This window comes from Orcinus orca, chromosome 14, assembly GCF_937001465.1.
Source record: "Orcinus orca chromosome 14, mOrcOrc1.1, whole genome shotgun sequence".
NCBI lineage: Eukaryota > Metazoa > Chordata > Mammalia > Artiodactyla > Delphinidae > Orcinus > Orcinus orca.
This window is the reverse complement of record NC_064572.1, coordinates 31,790,642-31,808,292: the sequence shown is the minus strand read 5'-3', so window position 1 is coordinate 31,808,292 and position 17,651 is coordinate 31,790,642. Positions and strand designations below refer to the sequence as shown.

Below are 17,651 nucleotides of genomic sequence, written 5' to 3'. Positions count from 1 at the left end.
AGACGACCCTCAGAATGGCAGGAAGTATTTGCAAACGAATCAATGGACAAAGGATTAATCTCTAAAATATACACGCAGCTCATGCAGCTCAATATCAAAAAAACAAACAACCCACTCCAAAAATGGGCAGAAGACCTAAATAGACATTTCTCCAAATAAGATATACACATTGCCAACAAACACATGAAAGGATGCTCAACACCACTAATCATTAGAGAAATGCAAATCAAAACTACAATGAGGTATCACCTCACACTGGTCACAATGGCCATCATCAAAAAATCTAGAAACAATAAATTTTGGAGAGGGTGTGGAGAAAAGGGAACGCTCTTGCACTGTTGGTGGGAATGTAAATCGATACAGCCACTATGAAGAACAGTATGGAGGTTCCTCAAAAAACTAAAAATAGAACTACCATATGACCCAGCAATCCCGCTACTGGGCATATACCCTGAGAAAACCATAATTCAAAAAGAGTCATGGGGCTTCCCTGGTGGCACAGTGGTTGAGAGTCCACCTGCCGATGCAGGGGACACGGGTTCGTGCCCCAGTCCGGGAAGATCCCACATGCCGCGGAGCGGCTGGGCCTGTGAGCCATGGCTGCTGAGTCTGCGCGTCCGGAGCCTGTGCTTCACAACGGGAGAGGCCACAACAGTGAGAGGCCCGCATACCACAAAAAAAAAAAAAAAAGGAGTCATGTACCACAATGTTCATTGCAGCTCTATTTACAAGAGCCAGGACATGGAAGTAACCTAAGTGTCCATCGACAGATGAATGGATAAAGAAGATGTGGCACATATATACAATGGACTATTACTCAGCCATAAAAAGAAACAAAATTGAGTTATTTGTAGCAAGGTGGATGGACCTAGAGACTGTCAAACAGAGTGAAGTAAGTCAGAAAGAGAAAAACAAATACCGTATGCTAACACATATATATGGAATCATAAAAAAAAAAAAAGAAAGGTTCTGAATAATGTAGGGGCAGGACAGGAATAAAGACGCAGACATAGAAAATGGACTTGAGGGCATGGGGAGGGGGAAGGGTAAGCTGGGACGAAGTAAGAGAGTGGCATGGATATATATATATATATATATATATATATATATATATATATATATATATATATATATACACTACCAAATGTAAAATAGATAGCTAGTGGGAAGCAGCCGCATAGCACAAGGAGATCAGCTCTGTGCTTTGTGTCCACCTGGAGGGGTGGGATAGGGAGGGTGGGAGGAAGACGCAAGAGGGAGGAGATATGGGGATGTATGTATATGTATAGCTGATTAACTTTGTTATACAGCAGAAACTAACACACCATTGCAAAGCAATTATACTCCAATAAAGATGTTAAAAAAAAAGAGAGAGAAAGGTGGAATAAACACTATCAGTCTATACATACAGTCCACACTCTGCATCCCATATATGCCCAGTAACAGGCAGAATGTGAACATGCTCATAGCGCTCTGACCACCAATAAGAGTATCAGTGCTTCTCCCTGAACACCCACAGGACCAAGCATTTTCACCGATGACCTCGCAGAGGGAGAGGAAGGCTGCTCATCTGCAGGAGATTTGCTCAAACCTGGCCCTGGGAGAAATGGAGCCTGGGACCCAGTGGGGGTTGGAATCTGTGCAAGACATCCAGGGAAGTTTCTGCGCCTGGCACCCTGTTCTTTCAGGCAGACCCAGATGAGGTATTTTTCTCATAATTATAACATTTACACATTTTTATTTTAAAATATTCAGACAATACAAAAAACTATAAAGAAAAGAATCAATAACCTATAGCATCCACATCCTAGTTATAATATGACCTAGGGTTAATAACACATTGGTGTAAATTCTCCCGAACTTTAAAATTCACACCTTTATAAACACATATATATGCACATATATATGTGCATATAAACACATATGTATGCATACATCTTAGATATAATATATACCTGATTGATATATTTACTTATTTCCATTTCATTTTAAATGCCTTTGGACTGGAGCTTTTACCTTTTAAAAAACTTTATTTTGAAATAATTTTAGATTTACAGAAAATTTGCAAAGAGAGAGTTCCTGTCTGAACTTCACTCACCTTGCCCTAATATTAACACCTTACATACACCTAAGAATGATCCACTTGTCAAAACTAAGAAATTGGGCTTCCCTGGTGGCGCAGTGGTTGAGAGTCTGTCTGCCGATGCAGGGGACACAGGTTCGTGCCCCGGTCCGGGAAGATCCCACATGCTGCGGAGCGGCTGGGCCCATGAGCCGTGGCCGGTGAGCCTGTGTGTCCAGAGCCTGTGCTCCGCAACGGGAGAGGCCACAACAGTGAGAGGCCCGCGTACCACCAAAAAAAAAAAAAACTAAAACTAAACTAAGAAATTAACATTAGTACTGTACTATAAACGTAAATTCAGACATTGTTCAGATTTTTGTGTACTTATGTCCTTTTTCTGGTCCAGGTTACCACATTGCATTGGGACAAATAAGTTTTTACAAATTTCACCTGCTTCTTAAATTGCTCCCTTTCTTTCCCCACGTGTAGCACTAACCTGGGGTCAGAGTGCCTTCCTTCATTTTTCTATCACCTTGCTTTCAGGCCAATCATTTGCTTTCCTTATGTGCTTCTCCAAAGACTGCCTTTAAGGACCCCATAGATATGAGGTCTCCATGAAGATTCCTTTAGTCAAACAAATCCTGCTCACTGCCCCCTCTCTGCATAGACTGATTCCAGGAGCCAGAGGTTTGTCCCTCAGGAGACATCTCACCCAGGACAGGACTGGATCCACTGTGTTCTGGCTTCCCTCAGTGTGCATCTTCCCTATACTTTCCACTGTAATTTCACTCCATGACTTCCCTGGGCATGTCATCTGGGGGCCTAACACTTTACCTGCTTTCTCATTCATACAATCCCTGCGTCACCTTAAAATGCCTCCAAGATGCCTGAAGCATTTTGTGATGATCTTTGTGGTCCTTCCTTTGAAATGTCTATCCAAACTTTATATAGCCACCAACTCTTCAAATCATTAGGGGAAGCTCCAGATGCCCTTATTTTTTATTTTTATTTTTTGCGGTACGCGGGCCTCTCACTGTTGTGGCCTCTCCCGTTGCGGAGCACAGGCTCCAGATGCGCAGGCTCAGCGGCCATGGCTCACAGGCCCAGCTGCTCCACGGCATGTGGGATCTTCCCGGACCGGGGCACGAACCCGTGTCCCCTGCATCGGCAGGCGGACTCTCGACCACTGCACCACCAGGGAAGCCCAAGATGCCCTTATTTTTGACCATCTGTATGAAAAAAATTTTTTTAATAAATTTTTTTTTTGGCTGCGTTGGGTCTTCGTTGCTGTGCATGGGCTTTCTCTAGTTGTAGCGAGCGGGGACTACTCTTCGCTGTGGTGCGCGGGCTTCTCATTGCAGTGGCTTCTCTTGTTGTGGAGCACCAGCTCTAGGCACGTGGGTTTCAGTAGTTGTGGCATGCGGACTCAGTAGTTGTGGTGCACAGGCTTAGTTGCTCTGCAGCATGTGGGATCTTCCCAGACCAGTGATCGAACCTGTGTCCCCTGCATTGGCAGGCGGATTCTTAACCAGTGCCCCACCAGGGAAATCCCTGTATGAAGATTTTTGACAGCAATTTATTTTATGTCTCTGGCACAGAGAGTTGGACAAATCTCTTCAGTTGATGGTACATCATTTTGTCATTAGTAGATAGGTGCCCTCTTTTATTTTTTTCCCATTCATTCCCCTAACCATCTATTTTTCTCCCCACCCTATAAAGGGCACTCACTATAATATGTGTAATGTATGTCCACAGGTATATTGGTATTCCTAAAAGATACATAGTGCTCTTTTATGGATAGATGTGACTTCAGTCTACGTAAATGTTATTGTACCATAGATCTTATTGTATTTCTTCTTTACATGACACATGTTTTTAAGATTGATGTGTGGCTTTAAGTACCTCTGGTTCATTGTGTCTGGTGGCTACACAGTACTTCCAAGCATGCATCCACACATTTCACTGCTCCATTTCTCCAGGGATGACACCCAGGTTTGCCTCCACACACAATCTGCTGACAAATATACTTGTTTATGTTCCATTATAGGCCTGTTTGAGAGTTTTGGGCGAGCAATATACCCAAGAGTGGGATCATTGGCTCTTTGGGTATAACATATTTAAATTCATGAAATAGAGTCAGATGGCTTCTAGAATTGTTCTACAAGTTTATACTCCCACCAGCAATGGTTCCGTTTTCCCCACATCCTTGCCAACACTTGGTAAGTGATATATGACTTGTCTAACCTTTGCCAATCTAATGATGCAAAGTGATATCATGTTTTAATTTGCATCGCTCAGAATGCTTCTAAGGTTAAGCATATCTTTACAAACTTGCCAGCTCTTCTGATTTCCCTTCTATGATTTCCTAATTTATCCATTGCTCACTTTTCCATCGGATTTCTGGTCTTTTTTCTTGTTGATCTTCGGGAGTTTCCTGTACATTGCAGGTAGTAATCCTGAGTCTGAGCAAATCTGATTCCTAGATACAGACTGCTCCAGAAATAGGTTTTTTCAATTACTATAAATATGGTTTTCCTCTTTACTATCCATTGATAAAGCCAACCACTGTTTTGTGGTTGAGCCACTATCTCTGTTCTGTGAAATCCACAACTGTGACAAGGCCCTGTACCATCAAGCAGCGCGGGCTGACCCGGGCATATGAGTAGAGGAACGGCATGATTTCAGAAACCCTGGGTAATATACAAAGCAAGAGAAACAGGAAGAACTGGGAGAGGCTGCTACCACTAGTGACTTAAGACCCAAAGTTCACACATAAGTGTTCTTAGTCCATATGAAACTCAGCTGCTTTTTCTACAGTTTAAAGTTTCCATCTGCAATGTTGAATGAGAAACAGAGTGAAGGGGGAAAGCAAGCTGTTGGGGTATAAACTGCTTTACTCATGATGACGACAACCTCTGTCTGTTTGAAGTGAGCCTTTGCCAGACCTAAAAGGCTCTATTTTCTCAATAACCTGATACCAGCTTCTGTCACTAGCCACGGCAGCTGCACTAAGCTGTGAGCTCCCGTGTGTTATTTTTATCCCCAATACTCACTGGGACCCACTTGGTCACCATTATGTTCAAAGAAGGGTTTGGGGGCCTGAACGCTACCATCTACCTCACAGGGATAAATGTCACATGCACAAGAAGAAGGATTTTCATTAACTGGCTGGGTAAGGCTCCCACTTGTCCTCAGAACAAGGTCCCTTAGTAAAAGCTGGGTCACAGAACTCAGCTGTGGCCAGGAGGCCTCAGCAAGTCTTCCTGGTCTCTCTCTCTGAATCGGAGGGGTCATGACCAGCTGTATGGAGGAGGATGGCTGCCCTTCTCAGAGAGGCCAGGCCCTTTGGTGGTCACTATATGGAGAAATAAGTCAGAAGAGAAGAAACTGAGTCATGAATCCCCACCCAGCAATAGAATATTTCTCTTCCTGGGTGCAGCCATCTTGCCTTCGGATCTGGACTGGCCTCCCATCCTCAGCACCACTATCAGAAGTTTGTTAAACCGGAGCATGGCATAAACAGCCTTGAGGTCGTCAGATCTTATCTTCTTTGAGTCCCTTCTGATACCAAGGCCCTCACACTGCCCATTAGGCAATTCCACCCAGCTTCCCAGCCAGAGTTCTGAGCGCCACCTTATCCTTGGTCGCCTTTCACCCCTAACCCAGCAGAGGCCGCTAGAGTGATGCAGATGAAGCCAGAGTTGGCCAGAGCAGTGAAAGGAGGTCCCAGAGGCTGGCAGAATACCCTGTCCTCTACAAGCTCTGAGTCCAACCACCCAGCTGGGACAAGCACCCTGAGCCTCCTGCTTGGAGTTCCCTTTATCCTTCTCAGATGTGAAGATAGGGCCAGACTATTTCCATTTCATTATTTTTTAAAATATGTTTACTACCATATTTTTTTGGCTCCTGATGTTTTTTAATTGCCAAAAAATAGTTACTAAATTGTGGTCTATTTCAAATATTTATACTTAGTAAATTAAAGCTTGTGACCCCCCCCCCATACACACATACATACACACACGTAATGCAGCATAATGGTGCAAATCACAAGCCATATGAAAATAATAATAGTTTATAGCACACTACAGCTGGTGATCTGGTAATGGGACAAGTTTGGGATGCATGTTTTCTGCTAATCCCAGTGAGTGAGGCTGAGTGTAGCTCTTTGATGGATATAAAACCCTACACATTTAAGGTCTGTATTTGAGGCCCTTCATAAACGTGAGGCCCTAGCTAAATGGCCACTGGTCCACTGTCCCCTCTCCACCCTCACCATCCATGGACCAGGCTACAGTGAAATATGACACTAAGTGCAGAGTGGATAAGAGGAAGGTGGAGAAGGTTCAAGAGTTACTGGTCCCCCTCTTCCAGCTCCCAACCTGTCACCCTCAATGGAGAAATGCTCTCCGCTGGACGGAGGAACATAGCTGGATGGCGAGGGGAAAGCTTCTCTGTACCTGGCTGTTCTCTGTACAAGCCTCCATTCCAAAGTTTCCACTCTGGTTCATTATTCCCTCCCCTTAGGCCCCAGACCCTTTTCCTGTGTTTGTGTTGTTTTTGTCAAAGCAGGAAGTCTTCCTGGAAATATTCCAGAAATCCAGCATCCTCCTCCTAACCCAGGGGACACTGGCTTCATGTGCGCCCCACAACCACACCTCAACTCTGGGCTAGAACAATGATGCCAGAACAACAGGAAGCCATCTTCCCAGGGACCCAGCATCTTGCCCTCAGGGTGAACATCAGCACTGGGCCTGCCTCTCTCCCTCAGCAACACTCAGAGCAACTCCTTGCAGTAGAAAACAATAATCAGGGAGGGAAAAATGTGAAGTTTTTTAAAGCAATTTGAAAAATGTGGAAGAGTGCTAGGAGGAAAACACTAGCCCATGTTTCCACAGTGCTGCTCTTCCTCATGCCCCTTTTTTCCACCCAGGACCTGAAGGCTGAGCACCATGACTACCCAACCAGATCTGCTGTGTCTGGTGGGTGCTCAGTCTTTCAACCTCCACCTCCTTGTTCAGCTATCAGAATCCACATCTCATCTAGTTGTCACCAGAGATGATGAGGCTAATGTGAGTGCCTGGCGAGGCCACAGTGTGTTCCCTCCCATGGGAAAGTTGTTTTGCAGACCAATAGCTCAGGTGTCAAGAGTCTGGGGATGCTATTCCTACTGGATGCTCCTGGAAAAGGGGGGTTCTGTGGCCAAAATATATTTGGTGGGGCTTCATACACAGGTTCACAATCCTTTATCCACAATGTTGAAGTCCAAAAAGTCCTGAAAACCAAAAGTTTTTTCATAACTCAGGGACAGAACCTGACCTAAATTGATCTGTAAGTTTTCAGATTCTTTATTTAACTTACTTAGTGTGACTATCCAGAAGTTTTTCTGCAGAAATATGTGATTACAGGGCCTGTCCCACTCTGCTGGGGATGCTATGGGATAAATAGCATATTCATCACATTACCTTATTGAAATCTGAAAAATTCTGAATTCCAAATACATCTCATCCCAAGGGTTTGGGGTAATGGATTGTGAACTGTATAAATGCCCTTATTGGACCTTTATTCTGAACATAGTATTTCAAGGGCTCTGAGAAGCCTTGTTGTAGACAAGAAAATAAGTCCACAGAGCATTCCCCAAACTTATTTGGCTACAAAAATCTTTGTTCCACTTAGTATCTACCTCCTGGAATTCCCATGTGGACACTTTGGGAAACACAGGATGTTTAGAAGAATTTAACTGTCTAAGAATGGACTCTCAGATGTAGGAAAAGGTGGATCTTCCTGAGCACTCTTAGATCCTAGGCCCTAGGGACAACTTTTCCTCACTCTCAGGGCTAAGACAGTGGGCAAGATGAAAAGCTATAATAGGGAAGACAGAGGCAAGACTTTGATGACTCATGTAGGCCTGGAACAGGGACAAGGTCTGCTGGAAAGCCCAATTAGGACAGACACATCTGTTGAGAGTCAAACTGCAGAGCCAGACAAGAACCAGGAGGGAAACAGTTAAGAGTTCAGGTAAAGATTGGAAACCGAGAGATAAGCAGGATCTAAAGCAGGGGTCCCCAACCACCTGTCCTTGGCCTGTTAGGAACCAAACCGGGCCGCACAGCAGGAGGTGAGGGGAGGGAGAGCGAGCCAGCGAAGTTCATCTGCCGCTCCCCATCACTCTCCATCGCTAGCATTACCGCCTGAACCGTCGCTTGCATTACTGCCAGAACCATACCCCTACCCCTGGTCCGTGGAAAAATTTTCTTCCATGAAACAGGCCCCTGGTGCCAAAAAGGCTGGGGACCGCTGATCTAAAGCACTCAGGAGTACAAGTACCCAACACGAAACATCCTCGAAACTAAAGCAGTGTTTTGCCTCATCCTCTGAGTTTTTACATGCTTCCTATAAAGACCCACTTTATAGGAGTCTGGAGTTTACAGGTAGAAAGACAAGGGAGGGCTCTGTGTTAAATCAGTGAATAGGCAGGTAACCCACCTAATATCCTCTCTTGACCCAGGTGGAAGGGATACTTGTGAGAATAGCATATTCAGGCAATAAGGTTTGCAATATTCTTCTTGTGTCTCTGGTCTCTTGGCTGCTGCTTGTTATCATTTGTTGAAATTATGCATTGACCAGAAATGTTGGGCTCCAGTACCATGTGTCAGCAGCATCAGAGCTGGGAGCCCTGGCCTATCAGAACAGGGTTCTATTCTGATCTATTCAGAATAGGTGAGGAGGCGGTCATCTTGGCTAGTATCCCTTAACAGTCCTGGGTCTATCAGGTGGCAGGAAACTCTTCAGAGTTAGCTCTGGGTAACTCTAGGATAATTCATCATTGGTTTTCTCTAAACTCTTTTTTTGTTGTTGTTGTCTTTTAAGCAGAGGTCTTATTAGAAGCCCAAATGATTTAAATTTATTTATTTATTTATTTATTTATGGCTGTGTTGGGTCTTCGTTTCTGTGCGAGGGCCTTCACCAGTTGTGGCAAGTGGGGGCCACTCTTCATCGCGGTGCACAGGGTCTTTCACTATCGCGGCCTCTCTCGTTGCGGAGCACAGGCTCCAGACTCTCAGGCTCAGTAATTGTCGCTCAGGGGCCCAGTTGCTCCTCAGCAAGTGGGATCTTCCCAGACCAGGGCTTGAACCCGTGTCCCCTGCATTGGCAGGCAGATTCTCAACCACTGCGCCACCAGGGAAGCCTCTCTCTGAACTCTTAAAACTGGTGCTTGGGAGCGGCAGGAGCATACTGGGAAAAGGATGTGTCCGGTCCATCCAGGACTTTGTTGCCACTGGCCCCTGTCTCTTGCTGCTGTAAATACAGTATACACAAGTCCTTAAAAAAAATAGTTTTTTCTAAAACTCTCACGCTCACCCTCTGGCTACCTCCTTATGTCTGCCCCTTACAATTCATCCTCTGTCTCAGGATTTCTCAACCTTGGCACTATTGACATTTGGGACCAGATAATTCTTTGCTGTGTGTGACTGTCTTTTGTAGGATGTTAGTTACCCACTAGATGCCAGTAGCATCCCCCTAGCTGTAACAGCCAAAAATGTTTCCAGACACTGCCAGATGTCTCCTGAGGGGCAAAATCACTCCCTGTTGAGAACCACTGCTCTATCTGAATGAGGAAGTAGCACTGCAGACTGAGTGAGTGCCTCGGAGAGACCCCAGCTTTGCCCTGGGCTAGCTGTGTGCTAAGACATCTATAGTATTTCCTGTGTGACCCTGTAATATTTCCCACTGAATTTAACCTCTCTAAGCCTCAGTTTCCTCACTCATAAAATAGAAAAAAAATAATAGTAAATATCTCAGGCTTTCTGGGAGGATTAAATGAAGAAACTTACGTAAAAAGATTATAGTGCTTGGCATAAAAGAGCATTCCAATACCTGTGGGTTATTATTAACCCCTGTCCCTAGGTGCTCCACACCTGCCTTCAAAGTGACCACTAACTTATCTTAAACTTGTTTATAAAACACTTCATAATCTGACCTTACCTCTTTAACTTCATTTCTCCAATACTTCCTCCAAACTCAACACTCCAGAGCTATCGAGTGCTTGCAATTCCAGGGAAGCAACCAAGATTTTTTTAATGCCCTTGCACTCTTTGTACTTGTTGTGATGTTCCATATGCCTGGTTCTCTCTTCTCCCCTGGCTAACTCCTATGTACCCTTTGAGTCTCAGCATGGACAGCACCAGGTCCAGGAAGGCTTCCTCTCCCCGAGTCTGGCCAGAGGAGCCTTCTTTGCACCTTCCCCATCATCACGCTTCTGACATTGCGTGGTCCTGGTTCTCTGTCTCAGTCACTCTCCCGACGGGGATCTCTGTGAAGCAAGGGATGCTGCATTGATCTCTGCAGAGTCTCCAGTACCTAGTACAGTGCCTGATGTCCAACAGGATGCCATAGTGCTTGTCCAGTCAATGACTAACACTGTGAATTACTTTAGCACTAATATGGAAAAGGTTTCTCTTTTTCTTTTCTTTCTTGGGTAACGATGTATTATTCTTTGTTTGAATAGGGAGTACTTGCAAATGGAACAAAATTTAAAAGTTATCAGGGGGCTTCCCTGGTGGCGCAGTGGTTGAGAGTCCGCCTGCCGATGCAGGGGACACGGGTTCGTGCCCCGGTCCGGGAAGATCCCACATACCGCGGAGCGGCTGGGCCCATGAGCCACGGCCGCTGGGCCTGCGTGTCCGGAGCCTGTGCTCCGCAACAGGAGAGGCCACAACAGTGAGAGGCCCGTGTACTGCAAAAAAAAAAAAAAAAAAAAAAAGTTATCAAAGAAGGGTAAGAGAGAAAAGTAAGGCTCTCTTTCCTGTCCTCCAACCACCCACTTTCCCTTCCTAGAGACAACTACAGTACCATGCAACCTTCCAGAGATGTCCAACTATGCATTTTAAGCAGAGTCTTTGTAATTTAGCACTGTCGGGACTCCAGCCTGGGCAATAGGCAAGAGTCCTCCTGATTCCCCAAATCCCACTTTCCATACTCAAGAAAATTGTCTCATTGGGTGCAGGAAACAAACTTTAGACTCTCCTCAAAGGCAGCAAGGTAGAAGTTGGGAAAATCTGGTAGATCCCAGCATGCCCACCACCCTCAAATCTCCTACACTGTACAAACACACACACACACACACACACACACACACACACACACACACAGAGTAAAAGCAGAAGTGTGGGGATGCTCTAGGGGACCTTCCCTGGTGCAGTCACCTGCAAAGCCCCACCCTCTCCCTTACTATCTTGAGAAATCTGAGTGAGAGGGAGGGCCAGGCCCAGCTTCAGGCTTCCTCCTCTCTCCCCAATAAGAGGAAGCAAAGTTCAATGCTTAGTCACTTCCCATTGGGTTGGGCTTTACCTGGGGGTCTGAGTCACACACAGGTGCCAGGGAGGGAAAGGTGCTGCCCAACATGACACAACTGCCTGCCCAGGAAGGAGATTAGCCGTTGGGGGTTGCAGGGACCACTACAAGTCTGATTGTGGATGCTAAGGACCCCTGCTCTTTGAGGGACTTTGGAGTCCCAGGCCAGGGGCAAGGCCTTAGGATAGAGAATCAAGAATCTGTGGCTTCTTTGCCTGTCTGTGTTCCAGGCACTTGGTGGGCCCTCAGTAAATGTTATTTCCCTCCTCCTCTCTCTGAGTAGAGGAGAGAGTCCAGGGCCTGAGGAACACCAATAAACATGTGACTGACCAAACATTTCAGCCACGCCAGGGGCTTCCTGGAGCCAGCCAGACATGACCAACCCAACCCTGGGAGAAGCTGGACTGCAGACTGGGGACCTTCACCTCTACTTGACTTTCACTGTTCCTGAAGCAACTGTTTCCACTCCCATTAAGCTGTGCTAACTATAGTAGGCAAATAGTGGCCTCCCAAATATGTCAACATCCTAATCCCTGGGACTTATGAATATGTTACCTTATATGGCAAAGGAGACTTTGCAGATATGATTAAGTTAAGGATCTTGAGATGGTGAGATTGTCCTGAATTATCCAGGTGGACCCAATATAATCACAAGGGTCCTTTAGACGGAAACAGAAGGACCAGAGTGAGAGGAAGGGAGGTAATGAAGGAAGCAGAGGTCAGAGTGCTATGGGACCATGAGCCAAGGAATGTGGGCAGCCTTTAGAAGCTGGAAAAGGCAAGGAAAGAGATTCCACCTAGACCCTCCAGTCCTGCTGATTCATTTTGGACTTTTGACCTCTAGAACTGTAAGATAATACATTTGTATTATTCTAAGCTACTATATTTGTGGTCCTTTGTTATAGCAGAAATTGGAAACTAATGTAGATTTTGGTACCAAGAGTAGGGCACTGATGTAACAAATACCCTAAAAACTAAGTGGCTTTGGAATTGGGCAGTAGGCAGTGAATGGAAGAATTTTTAGAAGCATGATAGAAAAAGCCTAGGTTGTCTTGAACAGCCTGTTAGTAGAACTATGGATGTTAAAAACTCTACTGGTGAGGGATAAGAAGAAAGTGAAGAGCACAGTAGAGAAAACATATTGTTTTAGATAATATCTAAATCATAAACAGAATATTTGTAAAAATATGGATATTGAAGGTACAGCTGGTGAAGGCCTGGAAGTGAGGAATATTTTATTGGAAACTGAAGAGGGGGATGTCTTTGTTATATAGCGGCAGAAACTTAGCTGAATTGTATCCTATAGTTTTATGGAAAGCAGAACTTGTGAGGAATGAACTTGGGTATTTAGCTTAGGAGATTTCCAAGCAAAGTGTTGAAGGTGAAATCTGATTTATGTTTGATCTTTAGAGTAAAATGTGAGAGGAAAGAAGTAAACTGAGGGAAGAACTCTGAATAAAAAGGAACCAGGACTTAGTGGTCTGGGAGATTCTCACCCTATCCAGATTGGAAAAGACGTTATAATTAGCAGATTCACTCTCAGGAAACAATACTCTAGAGAGAAAGTCAAAGTTGTGACTGGACGACCTTCTGCTAATACAAAAAGTCAGAGCATTTATTACTACAAAATGCTCTTACAATGGATTGGGCATGTTACTCATGGATCCCCACAACCATCTCAGCAGAATCCAGAGATAGAGATGGGATCATCCAAGAAAAATCTGTGGAGAAGACTTTTATCTAATGGAGTGAATGCCTATGACATATGTGAGAGACCCACAAGGTTCGTAAGAATTTTATATCAGTAGAAACACTTTGGACTGAAAGTGACAGAGAAAACAAAATGAAAGAAGATTATCAGACTCTCAACATTCCACAGGCAGGAAACAGGGTGATAAAAGTTCTTGCTGCAAACATAAGTTACCCTTCAAGTAAAAGGAAAAATGACTCTGAGAGAGGAGGGGCAACCCCAGAGGACAGAGCCTTGAGCCACAGAGGATTATTCTCAGTCCTTGAAACCTAAAGGAGTTTGCCCAGCAGTATTTTGACATTTCTTGGGACCAGTGACTTCTTTTTTCCTTCCATTTTCTCCCTTTTTGAATGAGAATGTCTATAACTATTATCCTATGCCTATTCCTAGAAGCAGATAACTTGTTTCTTGAGTTTCACAGGTTCACAGATGGAGAGAACATGGGTCTTAGGATGGATTATATCCAGTACCTCACTCATACCTTATTTAAGAATATTTAGATGATGAAAGTTGGGGCTTTTGAGGTGATGAGATTTTAGGCTTTGAGTTCATGCTCTAATGGGTCGAGATTTGGGAGGATGTTGGAATGGGGGTGAGTGTATTTTGTATATGTGATGATTGTGAATCTTTGGGGGCCAGAGAGCGGACTGTTGTGGGCCAAATAATGACCCTCAAGAATATCCACATCCTAATCCCTGGAATCTATGACTATGTTAGCTTACATGAAAAAAGGGACTTTGCAGATGTGATTAAGTTATGATCTTGAGATGGGGAGATTATTCTAGATTATCTGGGTAGGACCGACATAATCACAATGTATAAGGGGATCTTTATAAGAGGGAAACAGGAGAGTCAGAGTGAGAGAGGGAGATGTGATGCCAGAAGCAAAGGTCAGAGTGATGTGGAGTCATGAGCTAAGGAATGTGGGTAGCCTCTAGAAGCTAGAAAAGGCAAGGAAATGGATTCTGCTCCCCTAGAATCTCCAGAAGGAATTCAGCCCTGCTGACCCATTTTGGATTTCTGACCTCCAGAATTGTAAAATAATGCCTTTATGTTATTTTAAGTCACTAAATTTGTGGTAATGTGTTACAGCAGCAGTAGAAAACTAATACACTAACCCTTTTCCTACACCAAGCTCCACACCACTCAAGCCAACCTACTCCCCCTCCCACCTGAGGCCCTTCCCACCTTTCTATCTCCTCCCTATTTCCAACTTGACATTTCTAACCTCCCCCACAGGATTCCACCAATTGTTTCTTTGGCACTCCTTCGCTTTCTCTTATTTCCTGATTCTTCCCAGATCTGCATCATCCTTTAACCTGATGGTTCTTAACCCTAACGATACATTAAAATCACTTGGGTGGGGGTGGGAGGGACGACTTGTATAAAATATTGAAGCCCCATCCCAGACCAATTAAATCAGACTCTCTGGAGGTGGGGTTCAGATATCAGGTCACTGTTAAAACTCCCCAGGTGATTCTACAATGCATCCATCATTGAGAATGCCTGCTGACCTGTTGCTCCGGGGTTATCAAACTTTCACATGCATAAGAATCACCTGCAGAACTCTGAATGTGGCTGCCAGGTCCTCAGGTCCAGAGATTTGGGGTCAATACATCTGATACTCAGATCCTGCTTTTCTAACAAGCTCCCCAGAAGTGCAGATGCAGGTGGCATTTGTAACTTTGAGAGACATTTCCACAGCCTTCTGTCTGCTCCCTCCCCAGGAGACTCAGCTAACTGATAAAATGAATTCCTTAGATCAGTGATTCTCAATCTTTGATGAATACCAGAATCACCTAGGGAGCTTGCTAAAAATACAGTTGCCCAGATACCAATCCAGTTTTGTTTAACCACGTTATGGTTAACAAGCTCCCCAGGTGGTTCGTGTGCATACTGAAGTCTGAGAATCAATGCATTAGATGGGTGGTTCTCAAACTTGAGTATGTAAAAGAATTACCTGGAGGTCTTGTTAAAACACAGATTGCTGGGCCCCACCTCTAGAGTTGCTGATTCAGTAGGTTTGAGTGGGACCTGATAATTTTGCACTTCTAACATGTGCTAGGTGATCTGAAGTTGCTGATTTAAGGACCATACCTGGAGAGCCACTGCTTTAGATGGATGTTCTAAGCAAAGTGTTTATCCCACCCCGTGCCTCTGTCCATCCTTCCTCCTCATTCTCTCAGCCATGAAGTAGTCCAGCTAAGGAGAGAGAAAGGGCCGAGGTAAATGCCTGAGGGAGTCTTGATGTGATGGGGCTACAAGAAGGGGCTGTCAGAGCAGGACTTCTGGTAAGCTCACCATTGGGGCATCTGGCAGAATTCTAATAGCCAGGGATGGTGGCCAAATTCCAGTGGAGAATAAAAGTGATCTGATCGATAGCTGTTAACTCCATATATATATATATATATATATATATATCCAGCTCCCCTGGGGCTCAAAAGCTTAGAGTTCCCCAGGCAGAGCCTCTCAGCCTGTGATGGAAAGAGGTATACAGGTGTAGTGAGCAGTAAGAGAAAATCTGAGGTAGGGGCTGACCCATGTCACCAGGCTAATCAGAGGGAAATCCCAACTGGAGCTAGAGTCCTGTTCACCCACGGCACTGACACCAGTTCTGGAAAGAGAGAGCTAAAGAGACTGCAGAGCGAGGATGAGAAGAGCCAGGGGAGAAAGGAAAGTCATTCCGTTTCCTTTATATTCAGAGGGAGTGAGAAAGTAAAGGCAATTGGCAGACCACAGAAAAGGGGGATGGAGGGATTGGGTTGAAAACACTATCAGCCAGAGTTCTTACAAAATCGACTTCACCTTCACACCCTGCATGCAGAACTTGGTTATGTGCCAAGTGTGTATGATCTTCCCGAACACCAGAAGCCATGTCTCAGTTCTAGGAAGCCATAAGGCAAACAGCTAGATACAGCGTCTGCTAATCCCCTTATACATACCACAGACTCATCCACCAGTTCACTGACAGTGCATCAGTGCGCTGACAGTGCACTGGGAGGTCTTGGAGAAATTCCTTAAGTCAGAACCACAGTCACAGGGCTGAACAGACCTGGGATGTTTAGGAAACAAGCGTCAACCCCCACAGGTTTGGATGACATCACCACTTGGTGATTATGGTGATGAGGATTTTTCCAGTTGAGTGGACAGAGTCACATAGGCCATCAGCAGGTCTAGCTTGCCCTGTAGATACTGATCCTCAAAATTGCACCAGTAGGGGCTTCCCTGATGGCGCAGTGGTTGAGACTCCGCCTGCCAACGCAGGGGACATGGGTTTGAGCCCTGGTCCGGGAAGATCCCACATGCTGTGGAGCGACTGAGCCCACATGCCACAACTACTGAGCCAAAAATAAATAAATAAATAAGAATAACGAATTTTAAAAAAAATTGCACCAGTAGTAACTCTAGTTCGGTCAACTACCTACTAGATATGGCTTTAGGGAAATCACTTACAGTGAAACCTCAGTTTCTCACCTGTAAAATTATGCAGTATCTTACTTATCCAAAGACAGGAGGCTAAACGAAATGATACGTCCTTCTCCTCCTTTCACCCCATCCAGGCTCCAAGTCTATCCTATCCCCCCCAAATCTCCCATATCTGTACCCTCCCCTCCCACATCCCTGCCACTGCCCTGGTTCAGACACTCTTCAGCTCCTACCTGGCTAATTGTACTAGTCTCTGAGCTGGTTTTCCCTGCCCATAGTCTCATCTAGGCCAAAGGATCTTCTTTTACTCAAATCTTTCACACTGCTGTCACATGCTCCAAACTTTCTAATGACTCCCCATAACAATAAAATCCAAAGTCCTTCATGTGGGAGGCAGGGTCCTCTAGGCCCTCAGGTTTCAGCTCTCGGCAATTCCTCCAGCTAAATTACCTCTCTAACATTGGCCCTGTATAGCCCATCCCCTTGAACTACATGCAGTTCCTTGAGGGCTCCATGCATTCTCCTTCCTCTTTACCTTTGCACATACTGTTTCCTGTACTCAGATTGTCATTTGTCCCTTCCATATTTGCCCTTTGAGACTCCACTGTTAGCCCTCCATGCCCATCTCACACATCTTCCTCATAGCTATGCTCTCACTGTAGTCTGTTCACTTGCTTGTCTGTCCCTCACTTTACCTTTAGCCCATTGAAGCTGAGACTCTACACCCAGTACACATCATCATCTCTACACCCAGTACACAGCACAGTGCCAGGCCCATGACCAACTCTCGATAAATGTTTGTTAAATGAATGAGTGAAATGAGTGAAGAATAAACCAATGAATCAGTGAATATCTTGAGTCCTCTCTCAGCCCCCAAACCTCACCAAACTGGCTGTAACGCCCTTCTTTTAGAAGTCCTTTTAAAAAATGTAAACTCTTTGGGCTGGTAGCATATTAAAGTTAATGAGTTATTTTAGACCTTAACTAGGTGGTCAGGCAGAACAAGGGCACCAAAAAAAAAAAAAAAAATGCCTGAGGAAAAGAGGTATAAGGGCAATGGTA

The 17,651-nt window shown here is 44.9% G+C and overlaps 1 protein-coding gene across 8 annotated transcripts in view; it reads right to left on the bottom strand.

The window, feature by feature from the left end:
• Positions 1-17,651, bottom strand: part of PLAU (plasminogen activator, urokinase) — a 33,949-nt gene that overhangs the window by 4,020 nt on the left and 12,278 nt on the right. Inside the window, exons 12-13 of one of the 8 annotated variants that reach the window (XR_007471454.1) lie at positions 10,046-15,365; positions 3,243-9,358 (exon numbers count right to left, since the gene is read on the bottom strand). The exons of 6 other annotated variants lie outside the window; for them this stretch is intronic. The gene's annotated coding sequence lies outside the window, so the exon portion shown is untranslated. Of the gene's footprint in view, positions 1-3,241; positions 15,366-17,651 lie in introns of those variants that run through there. One more of the 8 variants, XR_004484996.2, reaches the window with a different exon arrangement.